Source organism: Thalassophryne amazonica, chromosome 11 (genome assembly GCF_902500255.1).
Source record: "Thalassophryne amazonica chromosome 11, fThaAma1.1, whole genome shotgun sequence".
Lineage (NCBI taxonomy): Eukaryota > Metazoa > Chordata > Actinopteri > Batrachoidiformes > Batrachoididae > Thalassophryne > Thalassophryne amazonica.
In genome coordinates, this window is record NC_047113.1 from 100240541 (window position 1) to 100260736 (window position 20196).

At 44.3% G+C, this 20196-nt stretch overlaps 1 long non-coding RNA gene across 1 annotated transcript; it reads right to left on the minus strand.

The window, feature by feature from the left end:
• Nucleotides 1-13463: 13463 nt before the first annotated feature.
• On the minus strand, nt 13464-19517 carry LOC117520947. Its single transcript, XR_004563828.1, has 3 exons — nt 19367-19517; nt 16163-16172; nt 13464-13473 (listed from the first exon to the last, which is right to left on the minus strand). It is a non-coding gene; the product is annotated as an uncharacterized LOC117520947 (long non-coding RNA).
• Nucleotides 19518-20196: the final 679 nt, after the last annotated feature.

The window sequence follows — 20196 nt, forward strand, 5'->3', positions numbered from 1 at the left end:
CCTCTCTTCATTGGCTCCCTGTTAATTCCAGAATAGAATTTAAAAATCTTCTTCTTACTTATAAGGTTTTGAATAATCAGGTCCCATCTTATCTTCGGGACCTCTTAGTACCATATCACCCCAATAGAGCGCTTCGCTCTCAGACTGCAGGCTTACTTGTAGTTCCTAGGGTTTGTAAGAGTAGAATGGGAGGCAGATCCTTTAGCTTTCAGGCTCCTTTCCTGTGGAACCAACTCCCAATTCGGATTAGGGAGACAGACACCCTTTCTACTTTTAAGATTAAGCTTAAAACTTTCCTTTTTGAAAAAGCTTATAGTTAGGGCTGGATCAGTTGACCCTGAACCATCCCTTAGTTATGCTGCTATAGACTTAGACTGCTGGGGGGGTTTCCCATGATGCATCCAGTGTTTCTTTTTATTCACCTCTTTTTGCTCTGTATGCACCACTCTGCTTTTAATCATTGGTGATTGATCTCTGCTCTCTTCCACAGCATGTCTTTTTCCTGATTCTGTCCCCTCAGCCCCAACCAGTCCCAGCAGAAGACTGCCCCTCCCTGAGCCTGGTTCTGCTGGAGGTTTCTTCCTGTTAAAAGGGAGTTTTTCCTTCCCACTGTCGCCAAGTGCTTGCTCATAGGGGGTCGTTTGACCGTTGGGGTTTTTTCTGTAATTATTGTATGGCTTTGCCTTACAATATAAAGCGCCTTGGGGCAACTGTTTGTTGTGATTTGGCGCTATATAAATAAAACTGATTTGATTTGATCAGCGCAGATTTTCGAATGTCGGTCCCCGCTTTGAGGAACCGGCCTTTGAAAAAGAACTATGTTAGCTCTCGTGCGGTTAGTGGACAAATATTGGATATGCTGGGCTCTATTGAAGTTACATTCTAATTGGGTCCGATCTCTTGGCAGCACAACTTTTATGTACTGAGGGAGTCTACTCAGAGTGTTCTACTTGGGCTTGACTTTTTGACCAAGAACCATGCGTTGCTGGACTTGGGGCGGGGAATACTGCAATTATGGGATGTTGCGGTGCCCCTGCTGCAAGGCGGGGAGCTCACTCCTGACTGCTGTAACGTGTCGGTGGCGAATGTTGTAACTATACCCTCCTTAAGTGAGGCCCTGGTCCCAGTGACGGTCGGTTCTCTTGGTCGTGCTATGTTGCCTGCTAAAGATTTCGAAGGGTATCTGAAACCCAATGCCCCAAAGTCGACAGGGCTAGTTATGGATCACTCTGTGAATAGTGTGAAAAATGGGGTCATATTAGCATGTGTTCTCAATCCATCTGGGAGGTCATTGAACTTCAGCGGGGGGCTGCACCTCAGCCAGTTCCACTCAGTGGGGAGAGACAACATGGTGGCCCTCCCCAGTATTGCTGATATGGGGGGGCGTCTTGTCACTGCTAGCGAGGGGCAAATTCATCTTAGATGATTCACCCATCACGACACAGCAAAGGGTTTTCAGATGTTTTCAACTTGTCTGACAGGAACATGGGCAAGTGGAGATTGGTGTCGCATCACATTAGAACTGGTGACCATCCCCACATTAAACAATGCCCCTGTTGCACATCTCCAGAGAAAAGCACAGAAATTGAGCAGAAGGTAGCTGGCCTGCTGGCAGATGGAGTGGTAGAGGAGAGTTGCAGCCCCTGGGCATCCCCGGTGGTGTTGGTGAGGAAAAAAGGGGGACAGTGGAGATTTTGTATCGATTATGATCGCCTTAATGCGGTGACTGTTAAAGATTCACATCCAATTCCACATGTGGATGACAGCCTTGATGCCTCGGCAGGCTTGGCCTGGTTCAGCACACTTGACTTTTCCAACGATTACTGGCAGGTTGAGGTAGCTGAGGAGGACCGTGAGAAGACAGCCTTTACAGCCGGCAGGGTGCTCTACCAGTGGCGAGCCATTCCGATGGATCTGTCAAACTCTCCTGCCACCTTCCAGCGATGCGGATGATGGAACTTGTTTTGACGGGATTACCCTGGCACATTTGCATGGTATTCCTTGACGATAGACTGATTTAAAGCTGCTCCTTTGGAGATCATCTTCTCCACATTGAGGAGGTTCTGTCCAGGATACAGCAGGCTGGGCTGAAGTTGAACCCAAGCAAATGCCACTTCTCGAGGGATCATGTGGTTTTTCTGGGCCATGTGGTTTCTCAGCAGGATCTCCGACCAGACCTCCATAATACGGACAAGGTGAGGGCCTGGCCCACTCCGTGCACCTCGGCAGAGGTGAGGACCTGTGTTCGTATTACAGGAGGTTTGTGAAGGATTTCTCGAAACGCTCCATTGAATCATCTGGCGGGTAAGAATGTGCCTTTTGAGTGGACCGCAGAGTGTGAGGAGGCCTTTTCCTACCTTAAGTGGGTGCTTACCTCCTCTCCTGTGGTAACATTGCCAAATTTTGTACTCCCATTTAAAGTTTACACTGATGCCTCCAATGAGGCAGTGGGGGCGGTGTTGGCACAGGATGAGGAGGGGCTCGAGAGGGTAGTGGTGTATGCTAGCCAGGCTTTCACAAAACCAGAAGAGGTGGTCCACTTTTGATAGAGAACTGTGGGCGGTAGTGTGGGCCATGCGTGAGTTCAAGCACTATGTGGGACTGTCCACTTTCTCTCTCATAACTGACCATCGAGCACTGTTGGGCATCAGGAACATGTCTATGGACAATGACCCTACGGGTCATAGGAGTAGATGGATTTTGGAACAGGATCCATTTGACTGGATCATGATTCACAAGGCTGAGGCCCGACACAATAATGCAGATGCACTGTCACACCCACCAGTGCCCCCCCCCCCCCCGAGGGGACTCAGACAGGTCAGCTTGGGGGCTCACGGTAGCCTCCGTGGGGGAGCCAGGCTGCACATTGTGGAGGAGGTTGGCAAATTCTTCCTAACCAGCCAGGACCATAGCATGATGGCAGCAGCACTCACTCCAGCACACGCAGCTGCAGTGGCCCCACAACACACACCAGCTTGCCTCCAGAGGAAGCAATGATCATGGCTGCTGCAACTCTCCCACCATGCAATGTTTGGACCCAAATCCAGATGCTGCCACACAGCATGCACCTTTAAGCATAAGGGAAATGGCATGGCTGGAACTCTGTAATAGCCTTGAGTGCTGGCAACACCACCAGGCTGCTGTTCATTCAAGACGCCATCTTGGGTCGACAGTTCCTGTGCAACACCGACATGCAACAGAGCATCCTGCCCGCATCCAACATCTGCATTTGCAGCCACCAACCGCACTTCCATACACATGTACAGCACCCGGCCCATGGAATTGTGCTTTGAAGGACAGAATTTTAACTGGGACTTCATCATGGCTAAGGTCGCCATCCCCCTCCTGGGTGTAGACTTTCTCTGCACAGACAGACTGCTGGTGGATGTCAGAAACCACCATGTGATTGACACCACCACCTCCAACAGCTCCACCCTTAGTGGCATGGGCTCCATCAGTTTGTCCAGCGTGTGGTTGTAGGTGGACATTTTCCACTGCCTGCTCGGCAAAATCCCTGCTCTCATGCAACCCACCATCTTCAACCCACTGGCAAGCATGAAGTGGAGCACCACATTGCCACCACGGGCCCACTGGTGTATGCCTATGCAAGACACCTCGGCCCAGTCAAGGTCAGCATCGCCAAAGCAGAGTTCCACAGCATGGAACACCTCGGCATCATCCACCACTCCGACAGCCCATGTGCATCGCCACTCCACATGGTGCCCAAGCCCAGTGATGGGTGGTATCAATGCGATGACTACTGGCGACTCAATGATGGCATGATGTCAAACCCGTGCCCCACATACAGGTCTCTTCGGCGCACATGCCAGGCACAGTCATCTTGTGGATAGCATAAGATGCTGGTCCACCCACAAGACATACCCAAAACAGCAGTGATCACACAATTTGAATTCTTGAGAATACCTTTCGGACAAAAAAAAAACAAAACACTTCCCAGTCTTTCCAACACCAAATGGACTCTGTGCTACGTGACCTGTCATTTCTGTTTGGCTACCTGGTCAACATCCTGGTGGCCAGCTCCTCCCAATGGGGGTACTTGTCCCACCTGCAGATACTTTATGAACACCTCAGCCAGCATGGTCTGACAATCAATCCTGTAAAGTGCCAGTTTGAACTCACCACCACTGAATTTCCGGGGCACAAAGTCACAGAAGATTGCACTGTGCCCCTCCTGTCTAAGGTGGACGTGGTGCTAAACATTCCATGACCACCCACAGTGCAAGCCCTGCAAGGGTTCTTGGTAATAGTGAACTTTTATCACCACTTCATCCTCAAAGTTGTTGTGGTCGTGTGCCCCTTATACAAACCCCATTCTAATGAAGTTGGGACATTGTGTAAAATGTAAAAAGAATACGATTTGCAAATTCTCTTCAACCTATATTCAATTGAATACACAACAAAGACAAGATATTTAATGTTCAAACTGATAAACTTTATTGTTTTTGTGCAAATATTTGCTCATTTTGAACTGGATGCCTGCAACACGTTTCAAAAAAGCTGGGACAGTGGTATGTTTACCACTGTGTTACATCACCTTTCCTTCTAACAACACTGAATAAGCGTTTGGGAACTGAGCACACTCATTGTTGAAGCTTTGTTGGTGGAATTGTTTCCCATTCTTGCTTGATGTACGACTTCAACTGTTCAACAGTCTGGGTTCTCCATTGTCGTATGTTGCGCTTCATAATGCGCCACACATTTTCAATGGGCGACAGGTCTGGACTACAGGCAGGCCAGTCTAGTACCCACACAATTTTACAACGAAGCCACGCTGTTGTAACACGTGCAGAATGTGGCTTGGCATTGTCTTGCTGAAAAAAGCAGAGATGTCCCTGAAAAAGACATCGCTTGGATGGCAGCATGTGTTGCTCCAAAACCTGGATGTACCTTTCAGCATTGATGGTGCCATCACAGATGTATAAGTTGCCCATGCCATGGGCACTAACACACCCCCATACATCACAGATGCCGGCTTTTGAACTTTGCGCTGGTAACAATCTGGATGGTCTTTTTCCTCTTTTGTCCGGAGGACATGATGTCCATGTTTTCAAAAAAGAATTTGAAATGTGGACTCATCAGACCACAGCACACTTTCCACTTTGTGTCTGTCGATTTCAAATGAGCTTGGGCCCAGAGAAGGCGATGGCATTTCTGGATGTTGTTGATGGATGGCTTTCACTTTGCGTGGTAGAGTTTTAACTTGCACTTGTAGATGTAGCGATGAACTGTGTTAACTGACAATGGTTTTCTGAAGTGTTTCTGAGCCCACATGGTAAGATCCTTTACACAATGATGTTGGTTTTTAATGCAGTGCCGCCTGAGGGATCAAAGGTCACGGGCATTCAGTGTTGGTTTTCAGCCTTGCTGCTTATGTGTAGAAAGTTCTCCAGATTCTCTGAATCTTCTGATTATATTATGGACTGTAGATGATCAAATCCCTAAATTCCTTACAACTGAACATTGACAAACATTGTTCTTAAACTGTTGGACAATTTTTTCACGCAGTTGTTCACAAAGTGGTGATCCTCACCCCATCTTTGCTTGTGAACAGCTGAGCCTTTGGGGGATGCTCCTTTTATACCCAATCATGACACTCACCTGTTTCCAATTAGGTGTTCTTTGAGCATTCATCAACTTTCCCAATGTTTTGTTGCCCCGCCCCAACTTTTTTGAAATGTGTTGCAGGTATCCATTTCAAAATTAGCAAATATTTGCACAAAAACAATAAAGTTTATCAGTTTGAACATTAAATATCTTGTCTTTGTGGTGTATTCAACTGAATATAGGTTGAAGAGGATTTGCAAATCATTGTATTCTGTTTTTAATTTACATTTTACATGTCTCAACTTCATTGAAATTGGGGTTGTACAAGGCTCTAAAGAGGAAAGCTCCCAAACACATGGTGGACTAGTCAGTGGAGAGAGACACAGCATTCTTCAATGTCAAAACAGCCTTGGCTTCGGTGACGATGCTCGCACTCCCATCACCCGACACCCCCATATCCATCACCATGGAAGCATCAGATTATGCAGTGGGTGCAGTACACCAACAGTGGGTAAACGGGGTTTGGCAACCGCTTGCTTAATTCAGTTGACAGTTACGCCCAAATGAGCACAAATGCAGCTCCTTCGACCGGGAGCTGCTCGTCTTGCACCTTGCTGTCATACACTTCCACACACTACTGGTCTGCCCGCCGGCAACAGCAGCTCGCCTACATCTCAGAGTTCACTACAGACATCCAGCCGGAAAGACGAACACTGTTGCAGACTGCCTCTTCTGAGCCTGCGCATCCACCGTCCACTTCGACCTGGACTTCAACCACAAGTCTCCAGGTCAAACCGCTGACCCAGAGGTGTAATCACTCAGATCAGCAGCCACAGGATTACAGCTCACAGACATCACCTTTCTTGAGGGTGGCGCAAAGCTACTCTGTGATATCTCCACAGGGCAGCATTGCCAGTTGTCCCTACCATGTGGAAGTGGGACTTTTTTGACGCTGTGCAAAACCTTTCCCACCCCTGAGCGAAACGTCGCAATGGCTGGTGACAGCAAAGTTCGTCTGGCACTGGCTCAAAAAGGATGTCAGAACCTGGGTGACCTCTTGTGGTGCCTGCCAATGCTCCAAGGTTCACAGGCTCATCAAGGCCCCCCAACCCACTTCCTGGTACTGGAACAGTGGTTTGACCACATTAATGTGGACCTCATGGGACCCCTTCCCCCTCCTCAGGATTAGTGGACAGGACAACCTGGTGGCCGGAGGCGGTAACGTTGACAACCGCATTAATGGCCAACATGGCTTGGGCATTCCTTGGTACATGGGTCACTTGTTTTAGAACTCCGGCGGACCTCTCTTCAGACAGAGGCTCACAGTTCACATCAGAACTATGGAACGCAATCACTGACAGCCTGGGGATGAAGCTCCACGGGACCGCAGCGTATCACCCCCAGGCTAATGGACTGTGTGAGCGCTTCCATTGTTCCATGAAAGCCGTCCTATGCACTGGATTGACGGACAGCAGTTAGCTCAACAGACTTCCGTGGGTCATGCTGGGCCTGCGGACAGCCCCCAAGGAGGCTCTCCAGTCCTCATCGGTGGAGTTGGTTTATGGGCAACCTGTTGATCAAACCAGTTCACACTTTAATGTCCGCTGCTGCTGATTGATTAAACCTGCTCACACCTCAGTGCTCAAAGTCACATGCTTCTGTGGTTTGCCAAAAAAATGGTTTTCATGTGCGGCATGCAAAGCTTTGATTCTACCTGTGTTGTTTTTGGCTGCAGAAATCTGTCTGCAGTCAAGGAATGTCTGTTCAATCAGACCGGATTTTGTCCTCCACGGACACACCCCCTGCGGAGTTCAAGCTGGCGAGCAGTATTTAAGATGTGAGCCTGAAAAGTGATTTTGTTTTTTTTTTGTTTTTTTACTTTTCTGTGAATAAAGTACACACAATGCATGTTTGAATGTAGAACACATCTCCTTTTATTGCTTCCGACATTTCTACATGTGTAACAAAATAGAGGGGCTTGAGTGAACATGTACAAATTGAAAATAAGACAGCAGAATCTAAATAATTAATGTAAATAAGATATACTATATATATATATATATATATATATATATATATATATATATAACTGCAAATTATAAAGAAGACAATGCTTATATGGCTGAGGGTGTTTTAGCATTGCATTAGTTTACCCAAGGCCATCAAATATGGCCATCGGGTATTGTGAAGGCTTTGCATTCGTCTGTCCGTTTGTTTGTCTGTCTGTCCAGCCCTATTACTGCCAGGATCTTCAAATTCACAGGGAACATTCCTTGGACAAGTTCAAAGATGGCTAACCTTGACCTATTTTAAGAGGTATTTTTAAGAGGTTAAAATGTCACATTCTGTTTCAATCTGTTCGGTTCGTTTTTGAGTGGCGGGGGGTGACAGCCAGTCAGTGTAGAACTGCACTGTCACATCAGTGGCTGCTTTCCCCAAAACTACCTTGCTTTGTAGGTTTACGAGGGCTGTCCGTAAAGTATAGGTCCTTTTTATTTTTTTCAAAATCTATATGGATTTCATTCATATGTTTTTACGTCAGACATGCTTGCACCCTCGTGCGCATGCGTGAGTTTTTCCATGCCTGTCGGTGACGTCATTCGCCTGTGAGCACTCCTTGTGGGAGGAGTCATCCAGCCCCTCGTCGGAATTCCTTTGTCTGAGAAGTTGCTGAGAGACTGGCGCTTTGTTTGATCAAAATTTTTTCTAAACCTGTGAGACACATCGAAGTGGACATGGTTCGAAAAATTAAGCTGGTTTTCAGTGAAAATTTTAACAGCTGATGAGAGATTTTGAGGTGATTCTGTCGCTTTAAGGACTTTTCACAGTGCGAGACGTCGCGCTGCGCTCTCAGGCAGCGTCATCAGCCTGTTTCAAGCTTAAAACCTCCACATTTCAGGCTCTATTGATCCAGGACGTCGTGAGAGAACAGAGAAGTTTCAGAAGAAGTCGGTTTCAGCATTTCATCCGGATATTCCACTGTTAAAGGAGATTTTTTTAATGAAAGACGTGCGGACGGGTCCGCGCGTCGGGACGCAGCCAACGCGGCGCGGCGGCACAGGAAAAACACCTCCGTGTTGATAACCATTTGTAAAATCCAGGTGGCTTTTGATGGCTTTCAGTGGAGTGAGTATATGAGAAATTGTTTATCAGCTGGAGATGTTCCAACTTGTCCTCAAGGCTTCCAACAGAGGTGTTTTTCCTGTGGCGGAGCGTCGCGGCGGCTGCGGCCGACGCTGCAATCCGCCTGCACGTCTTTCATTAAAAAAATCTCCTTTAACAGTGGAATATCCGGATGAAATGCTGAAACCGACTTCTTCTGAAACTTCTCTGTTCTCTCACGACATCCTGGATCAATAAAGCCTGAAATGTGGAGGTTTAAGCTTGAAACAGGCTGATGACGCCGCCTGAGAGCGCTGCGCGACGTCTCGCACCGTGAAAAGTCCTTAAAGCGACACAATCACCTCAAAATCTCTCATCAGCTGTTAAAATTTTCACTGAAGACCAGCTTAATTTTTCGAACCATGTCCACTTCGATGTGTCTCACAGGTTTAGAAAAAATTTTGATCAAACAAAGTGCCAGTCTCTCAGCAACTTCTCAGACAAAGGAATTCCGATGAGGGGCTGGACGACTCCTCCCACAAGGAGTGCTCACAGGCGAATGATGTCACCGACAGGCGTGGAAAAACTCACGCATGCGCACGAGGGTTCAAGCATGTCTGACGTAAAAACATATGAATGAAATCCATATAGTTTTAGAAAAAAATAAAAAGGACCTATACTTTACGGACAGCCCTTGTATATACATGTTCTCATATATTTTGTAAACGCTAGTGAGAAATAAACACTTCTAAAACTGAAAATGCTACACTCAACAAAAATATAAACACAACACTTTTGGTTTTGCTCCCATTTTGTATGAGATGAACTCAAAGATCTAAAACTTTCTCCACATACACAATATCACCATTTCCCTCAAATATTGTTCACAAACCAGTCTAAATCTGTGATATCAATCAATCAATCAATCAACTTTTTTCTTGTACAGCGCCAAATCACAACAAACAGTTGCCCCAAGGCGCTCCACATTGCAAGGCAAGGCCATACAATAATTATGAAACACAGTCTACGTCTAAAGCAACATAACCAAGGGATGGTCCAGGGTCACCCGATCCAGCCCTAACTATAAGCCTTAGCGAAAAGGAAAGTTTTAAGCCTAATCTTAAAAGTAGAGAGGGTATCTGTCTCCCTGATCTGAATTGGGAGCTGGTTCCACAGGAGAGGAGCCTGAAAGCTGAAGGCTCTGCCTCCCATTCTACTCTTACAAACCCTAGGAACTACAATTAAGCCCGCAGTCTGAGAGCGAAGCGCTCTAATGGGGTAATATGGTACTATGAGGTCCCTAAGATAAGATGGGACCTGATTATTCAAAACCTTATAAGTAAGAAGAAGAATTTTAAATTCTATTCTAGCATTAACAGGAAGCCAATGAAGGGAGGCCAACACGGGTGAGATATGCTCTCTCCTGCTAGTCCCCGTCAGTACTCTAGCTGCAGCATTCTGAACCAACTGAAGGCTTTTTAGGGAACTTTTAGGACAACCTGATAATAATGAATTACAATAGTCCAGCCTAGAGGAAACAAATGCATGAATTAGTTTTTCAGCATCACTCTGAGACAAGACCTTTCTGATTTTAGAGATATTGCGTAAATGCAAAAAGGCAGTCCTACATATTTGTTTAATATGCGCTTTGAATGACATATCCTGATCAAAAATAACTCCAAGATTTCTCACAGTATTACTAGAGATCAGGGAAATGCCATCCAGAGTAACGATCTGGTTAGACACCATGCTTCTAAGATTTGTGGGGCCAAGTACAATAACTTCAGTTTTATCTGAGTTTAAAAGCAGGAAATTAGAGGTCATCCATGTCTTTATGTCTGTAAGACAATCCTGCAGTTTAGCTAATTGGTGCGTATCCTCTGGCTTCATGGATAGATAAAGCTGGGTATCATCTGCGTAACAATGAAAATTTAAGCAATACCGTCTAATAATACTGCCTAAGGGAAGCATGTATAAAGTGAATAAAATTGGTCCTAGCACAGAACCTTGTGGAACTCCATAATTAACTTTAGTCTGTGAAGAAGATTCCCCATTTACATGAACAAACTGTAATCTATTAGACAAATATGATTCAAACCACCGCAGCGCAATGCCTTTAATACCTATGACATGCTCTAATCTCTGTAATAAAATTTTATGGTATCAAAAGCAGCACTGAGGTCCAACAGAACAAGCACAGAGATAAGTCCACTGTCCGAAGCCATAAGAAGATCATTTGTAACCTTCACTAATGCTGTTTCTGTACTATGATGAATTCTAAAACCTGACTGAAACTCTTCAAATAGACCATTCCTCTGCAGGTGATCAGTTAGCTGTTTTACAACTACCCTCTCAAGAATCTTTGAGAGAAAAGGAAGGTTGGAGATTGGCCTATAATTAGCTAAGATAGCTGGGTCAAGTGATGGCTTTTTAAGTAATGGTTTAATTACTGCCACCTTAAAGGCCTGTGGTACATAACCAACTAACAAAGATAGATTGATCATATTTAAGATTGAAGCATTAAATAATGGTAGGACTTCCTTGAGCAGCCTGGCAGGAATGGGGTCTAATAAGCATGTTGATGGTTTGGATGAAGTAACTAATGAAAATAACTCAGACAGAACAATCGGAGAGAAAGAGTCTAACCAAATACCGGCATCACTGAAAGCAGCCAAAGATAACGATACATCTTTGGGATGGTTATGAGTAATTTTTTCTCTAATAGTCAAAATTTTGTTAGCAAAGAAAGTCATGAAGTCATTACTAGTTAAAGTTAATGGAATACTCAGCTCAATAGAGCTCTGACTCTTTGTCAGCCTGGCTACAGTGCTGAAAAGAAACCTGGGGTTGTTCTTATTTTCTTCAATTAGTGATGAGTAGAAAGATGACCTAGCTTCACGAAGGGCTTTCTTATAGAGCAACAAACTCTTTTTCCAGGCTAAGTGAAGATCTTCTAAATTAGTGAGACGCCATTTCCTCTCCAACTTACGGGTTATCTGCTTTAAGCTATGAGTTTGTGAGTTATACCACGGAGTCAGACACTTCTGATTTAAAGCTCTCTTTTTCAGAGGAGCTACAGCATCCAAAGTTGTCTTCAATGAGGATGTAAAACTATTGACAAGATACTCTAACTCCCTTACAGAGTTTAGGTAGCTACTCTGCTCTGTGTTGGTATATGACATTAGAGAACATAAAGAAGGAATCATATCCTTAAACCTAGTTACAGCGCTTTCTGAAAGACTTCTAGTGTAATGAAACTTATTCCCCACTGCAGGGTAGTCCATCAGGGTAAATGTAAATGTTATTAAAAAATGATCAGACAAAAGGGAGTTTTCAGGGAATACTGTTAAGTCTTCTATTTCCATACCATAAGTCAGAACAAGATCTAAAATATGATTAAAGTGGTGGGTGGACTCATTTACTTTTGAGCAAAGCCGATAGAGTCTAATAATAGATTAAATGCAGTGTTGAGGCTGTCATTCTCAGCATCTGTGTGGATGTTAAAATCGCCCACTATAATTATCTTATCTGAGCTAAGCACTAAGTCAGACAAAAGGTCTGAAAATTCACAGAGAAACTCACAGTAACGACCAGGTGGACGATAGATAATAACAAATAAAACTGGTTTTTGAGACTTCCAATTTGGATGGACAAGACTAAGATACAAGCTTTCAAATGAATTAAAGCTCTGTCTAGGTTTTTGATTAATTAATAAGCTGGAATGGAAGATTGCTGCTAATCCTCCGCCCCGGCCCGTGCTACGAGCATTCTGACAGTTAGTGTGACTCGGGGGTGTTGACTCATTTAAACTAACATATTCATCCTGCTGTAACCAAGTTTCTGTTAGGCAGAATAAATCAATACGTTGATCAATTATTATATCATTTACCAACAGGGACTTAGAAGAAAGAGACCTAATGTTTAATAGACCACATTTAACTGTTTTAGTCTGTGGTGCAATTGAAGGTGCTATATTATTTTTTCTTTTTGAATTTTATGCTTAAATAGATTTTTGCTAGTTATTGGTGGTCTGGGAGCAGGCACCGTCTCTACGGGGATGGGGTATAGGGGGATGGCAGGGGGAGAGAAGCTGCAGAGAGGTGTATAAGACCACAGCTCTGCCTCCTGGTCCCAACGCTAGACAGTCACAGTTTGGAGGATCCCAAAAAATTGGCCAGATTTCTAGAAATGAGAGCTGCTCCCTCTAAAGTGGGATGGATGCCGTCTCTCCTAACAAGACCAGGTTTTCCCCAGAAGCTTTGCCAATTATCAATGAAGCCCACCTCATTTTTTGGACACCACTCAGACAGCCAGCAATTCAAGGAGAACATGCGGCTAAACATGTCACTCCCGGTCTGATTGGGGAGGGGCCCAGAGAAAACAACAGAGTCCGACATTGTTTTTGCAAAGTTACACACCGATTCAATGTTAATTTTAGTGACCTCCGATTGGCGTAACCGAGTGTCATTACTGACGACGTGAATTACAATCTTACCAAATTTACGCTTAGCCTTAGCCAGCAATTTCAAATGTCCTTCGATGTCGCCTGCTCTGGCCCCCGGAAGACAATTGACAATGGTTGCTGGTGTCGCTAACTTCACATTTCTCAAAACAGAGTCGCCAATAACCAGAGTTTGATCCTCGGCGAGTGTATCGTCGAGTGGGGAAAAACGGTTAGAGATGTGAACGGGTTGACGGTGTACACGGGGCTTCTGTTTAGGGCTACGCTTCCTCCTCACAGTCACCCAGTCAGCCTGCCTTCCCGACTGCACGGGGTCTGCCAGGGGGGAACTAACGGCGGCTAAGCTACCTTGGTCCGCACCGACTACAGGGGCCTGGCTAGCTGTAGAATTTTCCACGGTGCGGAGCTGAGCCTCCAATTCGCCCAGCCTGGCCTCCAAAGCTACGAATAAGCTGCACTTATTACATGTACCGTTACTGCTAAAAGAGGCCGAGGAATAACTAAACATTTCACACCCAGAGCAGAAAAGTACGGGAGAGACAGGAGAAGCCGCTATGCTAAAACGGCTAAGAGCTAGTAGCTACGCTAAGCTAGCGGATTCCCAAACAGGGAATCCGACACTAGACAGGCTGTGGAGCAGCACAGGTAACGCACGACAACAGTGCTAAAATAAAATAAAAATCCACTAGACAGGCTGTGGAGCAGCACAGGTAACGCACAACAACAGTGCTAAAAAATAAAATAAAATAAAAATAAAAATCCACTGGACAGGCTGTGGAGCAGCACAGGCAACGCACGACAACAGTGCTAAAATAAAATAAAAATCCACTAGACAGGCTGTGGAGCAGCACAGGTAACGCACAACAACAGTGCTAAAAAATAAATAAAATAAAAATAAAAATCCACTGGACAGGCTGTGGAGCAGCACAGGCAACGCACGACAACAGTGCTAAAACAAAATAAAAATCCACTAGACAGGCTGTGGAGCAGCACAGGTAACGCACGACAACAGTGCTAAAATAAAATAAAAATCCACTAGACAGGCTGTGGAGCAGCACAGGTAACGCACAACAACAGTGCTAAAAAATAAAATAAAAATAAAAATCCACTGGACAGGCTGTGGAGCAGCAAGGCAACGCACGACAACAGTGCTAAAACAAAATAAAAATCCACTGATAGTGAGCACTTCTCCTTTGCTGAGATAATCCATCCCACCTCACAGGTGTGCCATATCAAGATGCTGATTAGACACCATGATTAGTGCACAGGTGTGCCTTAGACTGCCCACAATAAAAGGCCACTCTGAAAGGTGCAGTTTTGTTTTATTGGGGGGGGATACCAGTCAGTATCTGGTGTGACCACCATTTGCCTCATGCAGTGCAACACATCTCCTTCGCATAGAGTTGATCAGGTTGTCAATTGTGGCCTGTGGAATGTTGGTCCACTCCTCTTCAATGGCTGTGCGAAGTTGCTGGATATTGGCAGCAACTGGTACACGCTGTCGTATATGCCGGTCCAGAGCATCCCAAACATGCTCAATGGGTGACATGTCCGGTGGGTATGCCGACCATGCAAGAACTGGGACATTTTCAGCTTCCAAGAATTGTGTACAGATCCTTGCAACATGGGGCTGTGCATTATCCTGCTGCAACATGAGGTGATGTTCTTGGATGTATGGCACAACAATGGGCCTCAGGAGCTCATCACGGTATCTCTGTGCATTCAAAATGCCATCAATAAAATGCACCTGTGTTCTTCGTCCATAACAGACGCCTGCCCATACCATAACCCCACCGCCACCATGGGCCACTCGATCCACAACATTGACATCAGAAAACCGCTCACCCACACGACGCCACACACGCTGTCTGCCATCTGCCCTGGACAATGTGAACCGGGTTTCATCCGTGAAGAGAACACCTCTCCAACGTGCCAAATGCCAGCGAATGTGAGCATTTGCCCACTCAAGTCGGTTACGACGACGAACTGGAGTCAGGTCGAGACCCCGATGAGGACGACGAGCATGCAGATGAGCTTCCCTGAGACGGTTTCTGACAGTTTGTGCAGAAATTCTTTGGTTATGCAAACCGATTGTTTCAGCAGCTGTCCGAGTGGCTGGTCTCAGACTATCTTGGAGGTGAACATGCTGGATGTGGAGGTCCTGGGCTGGTGTGGTTACACATGGTCTGCGGTTGTGAGGCTGGTAGGATGTACTGCCAAATTCTCTGAAACGCCTTTGGAGACGGCTTATGGTAGAGAAATGAACATTCAATACACGAGCAACAGCTCTGGTTGACATTCCTGCTGTCAGCATGCCAATTGCACGCTCCCTCAAATCTTGTGACATCTGTGGCATTGTGCTGTGTGATAAAACTGCACCTTTTAGAGTGGCCTTTTATTGTGGGCAGTCTAAGGCACACCTGTGCACTAATCATGGTGTCTAATCAGCATCTTGATATGGCACACCTGTGCGGTGGGATGGATTATCTCAGCAAAGGAGAAGTGCTCACTATCACAGATTTAGACTGGTTTGTGAACAATATTTGAGGGAAATGGTGATATTGTGTATGTGGAAAAAGTTTTAGATCTTTGAGTTCATCTCATACAAAATGGGAGCAAAACCAAAAGTGTTGCGTTTATATTTTTGTTGAGTGTATTTTTGGACCCTAATAACACTTAAATGTATTATTTTGCAGACGATAGCATGGTGATGCAACAGGCTGTGAGCTCACTGTAAAACTCTGTTGTGTGTAAATATAACCTCTTTGTCATATATTATGTAAAAGGTAGTGAAAAATAAACACTTGTAAAACTGAAAATGCTGTTTTTGTAACCTGACACCACCTCTGGAGTGGTTTACAATGCATTTTGTGGATGTTAGCTTGCACTCTAACTTCCGTTAACTCAAAGCTAACTTCCTATTGAGTAACATTTGACTCTTTAATACCTGTAAATGCACAAACAGTGATCTACAAATATTCCTTGATTTACACAACTTCCACTCTTACAAAAAGCTCATGTCCACAATCACACACAAGGCCTCCTGTAGATGCCGTTAAAACATAAATATTGTTTTTGATTGATTGACGGGCTTCATTGAACATGTACAAATTGTAAGTAAAGAAATAGGATCTCAATAATTAATTAAACAACTTCAAATTATTAAGAACACATTGCTGATACAGCCAAGGGTATTTTAGCATTGAACCTTCTTGACCTCAGTGTGTCCAAAACTAAAGAACTTGTCATTGGTTTCAGTTAAACCAAGGCAAATTCCTCAGTCAATATCATTCATGGAGAAGAGGTTGTAGTCTCTTGCAAGCATCTACCTGGACACCATATTTGACTGACATCTTATATTTGACATGAACACTGAGTCAGTTGTTAAAACAGCTTCTCAGAGAATCCATTTGCTGCAGAACATAAATTCCTTTGCTGCCTCCAAATCAATTCTGTGTACAGTCTACCTGTCACATCTTGAGAGTTTGCTGAGTTTTTATTCATTTGCTGCTTTAACTGTCTGACTGTGAAGGACAAACACTGCCTGACTAACATTGCTAAGGTCTGCTCCAAAATGATTGGAGCTCAACAGAACGATGTGAACTCTCTCTGGGAGAAATGTGACCTTCAGATGGCAAAATGCATAATTAATTGTGATCATGTCCTGTCCAGTGACTTCTCTGATGCCTTTGGGACGGAGTGACTTGCTTCCCCCAGGAAGACAAACCGCTGCTTTCAGTCATTTGTTCCTTCTGCCATTATGCTGCTAAATGTAGAGGAGCACTTTTTGTGGGAAAAATAAATTTTGCACAAATCATATGCCAGGCACAGTCACAGAATATAACTAATTGGTGCAATTATAAGCAGATATGCACTTTATGTACGTTTGATTTTAAGCTCTTTACGCTTTTATTTGGTCTTTAATTCTTGATTTAGTTGTTACTAACTTTTTTTGAACTTATTTTAAATTTTCTGCTCTATGCCTTACCCATGTGTGTATCTGCTGTATTTTCCCAAATAACACAAATAAACACACAAATAACTGGCATGAAGTCAAAGTAATTGTCTGTAGACCTCCAAGACAGGATTGCCTCGAGGTACAAATCTGGGGAATGCTACAAAAATATTTATTTATATTATATTATAAATAGGTCCCAATGTGCACAGTGGCCTCCATCAACCATAAATGGATGGATAGCTGGCCATATGTCTTAAACTGAGTGATTGGGAAGAAGGGCCTCAGTCAGAGAGGTGCCCAAGAACCTGATGGTCACTCCGTCAGAGCTTCATCATTCCCTTGTGGAGAAAAGAGAAGCTTCCAGAAGGACAACCATCTCTCTGGCAATCCACCAATCAGGACTGTATGGTAGAGTAGCAAGACAGAAGCCACTCCTTGGTGGTGGTGGCCGCATCATGCTGTGGGGATTCTTTCTGGTAGCAGGAACTGGCAGATAACACTGGATTGAGGGAAAAATGAATGCAGCAATGTACAGAGACATTCGGGTCAAAACATGCTCCAGAGCACTGGAGGTTCATCTTTCAGCAGGACAATGACCCTACGCACACAGCCAAGATATCAAAGGACTGCCTTCAGGACAACTCTGTGAATGTCCATGAGTGGCCCAGTCAGAGCCCAGACCTGAATCCAATTGAACATCTCTGGAGAGATCTGAAAATGGCTTTGCACAGATGCTCCCAATCCAACCTGATTGAACTTGACAGGTGCTGCAAAGAGGAATGGGCCAAACTGCCCAAATATAGGTGTACCAAGCTTGTGGAATCAAGACAAGATGGCGCCCTGTGCGGCTGGCAGTCTCTCACTGTTTCTTTTCTTTCTGTCTGTGACTTTGATACTACTAAATGTCTGCAATTCTGTGGTAAAACTGCAGATCTGTGGCTTTGAGAGACATTCAAAGACGTTACCACCCTACCTGGACTCTGTTCGTCCATACCTGGTGTCTTGCCGAGCGTTAAACGCCACAGGCGACGTGGAAAAAGAAGTGGAGTCTGAGTGAGACTGAGGGCCAACACAGCTCTATCCTCCTTCTACAATGCTTTTTGCCCATCGGCATGGAGCCCCTCGGAGTCTAGCAGCTCCTATGTACATGTAGATATCACTGAAGTTTAGCTACCGGTGGCTAAAATCGGTCATCCCTGGAGCTGGGTGCCCGCTTCCCTGCCATTGGCCTGTGCAGTTAAGCAATCGAGGCTCTATGAAAGACCATCTTCGTCCGGTCAGTCGTGTCTCTCAGCAGTCTGACCAACATTCAGTCGTCTGGCCCTGATTAACTTCAGATCCCTCACTAATAAAACATTTTATTTTAAATTATTATTTCTGCTCACGCTTCCTGGATCTGATTTTGTTGATGGAAACTTGGCATAAACCACGTGACGATAGCGCCTTCTCTGAGCTCCTTCCCCCTGGCTGCTCTTTCCTCAGCTCCACTCAAGAAACCGGTAGGGGAAGCGTCTCGCCTCCGTCTTCAGCCTCAGATGCCGATGTCTTTCCACAAATAACTATCTGTCCTTTGAGCTACATGTATTTGTGATTGAACTAACCAGCCCTATATTATGTGGGATTGTGTATTGCCCAGCTAAATACAATAAGGATTTTATTCAAGAGTTATCAGAGTTTTTATCAGAATTTTCTCCTATTTATGATAAACTTTTAATTTGTTTTTTCATTTCTGACAAAAGCTGACAGAATAAGGAAACCAGCAACAGTGCTGACCAAGCTGTTGTTACAGTTCCTCCTGCTGTGTTTGAGCGATTTGAACTTGTTTCTTTTTCTTCCCTCTCTAAAGTGGTGCAGAAATTGAAACCACAAACTGCCCTTTTGATATTGTACCAACTAAATTATTGATAGAGGTTTTCAATGTTCTGTTGCTTTTTTTAGTGATTTTTCTAAATTCTTGCCTCACCACTGGATCTGTACAGGAAACGTGATTTTTCCACTATGTTAAAAAAAACAAAACAGCTTGATCCCTCTATTTAATCACATTTTAGACCTGTTTCTCACTTGCTCTGCCTGTCCAAGGTGTTAGAAAAAGTTCTTTTTATACAGTTACAATCATTTTTAGAAAATAATATTCTCTTTGAAAAATTTCAATCAGGCTTCAAAACCCGTCACAGCACTGAATTGGCTCTTTTAAAAGTTCATAATGACATTGCACCATCAGTAGATGCTAAGCACCGCATGGTTTTAGTGCTAGTGGACCTGACAGCTGCCTTCGGTACTGTTCTGAAGTGGTTCACATCATATCTTTCTGATCAATGTTTTTCTGTAATGTTTGATGACCTGTCCTCTTCGAGTGCTTCTGTTGCTTGTGGTGTTCCACAAGGCTCAATCCTTGGCCCCACTTTCTTCTCCCTGTACATCTTGCCACTCGGATCAATCATTGCAAACCACAATATGTCGTTCCACTTCTATGCAGATGACATTCAAACCTACCTCCCGTTAGAACAAACTGATGCGGTCACTGGGGGCAGGGTGGCTAGCTGTATCGCAGAAATAAAGCAGTGGTTATCGTTGAATTTCCTGCACTGAAATGAGGACAAGACTGAGTGTATTGTGTTTGGTGATTCACAGACAGCGGTGGACACAGTTCCGCTAATCTGCTAACCGCTAATTATTGAAGCTAATGTTTTCATTATCAGATTAGCTTTTCAGATAACTTTGAAAACCATCATTGGATCAGTTATCTTCTGATAAATTTTGGTTTGATAATTTTTAGACCACTAACATATTAAACATTTTTAAAGTCTGATATCAAAGATTTTACAGCCTACTTGTTAAATGTTTTGTAGTAGACATATAGTTCTATCCTCTACAGACAAAGGAGAGCTGGTTTCAGGCGAAATTGCTCTATTCTCTGCAATCAGAGGAGAGGTGGTCACAGAAAAGAACCAAAATGCGTCAAAAAAAATAATTTCTTTGACACCCTCCTAACTAGCTGGCAATATCGCCCTAGTCATCCAGAGGTATACAGTTTTAACTTGTGGTTAAAATTTTAACCAAACTAATTTCAGACAAGTTATTTAAATTAACGTCATGTCTGATTTTTTAT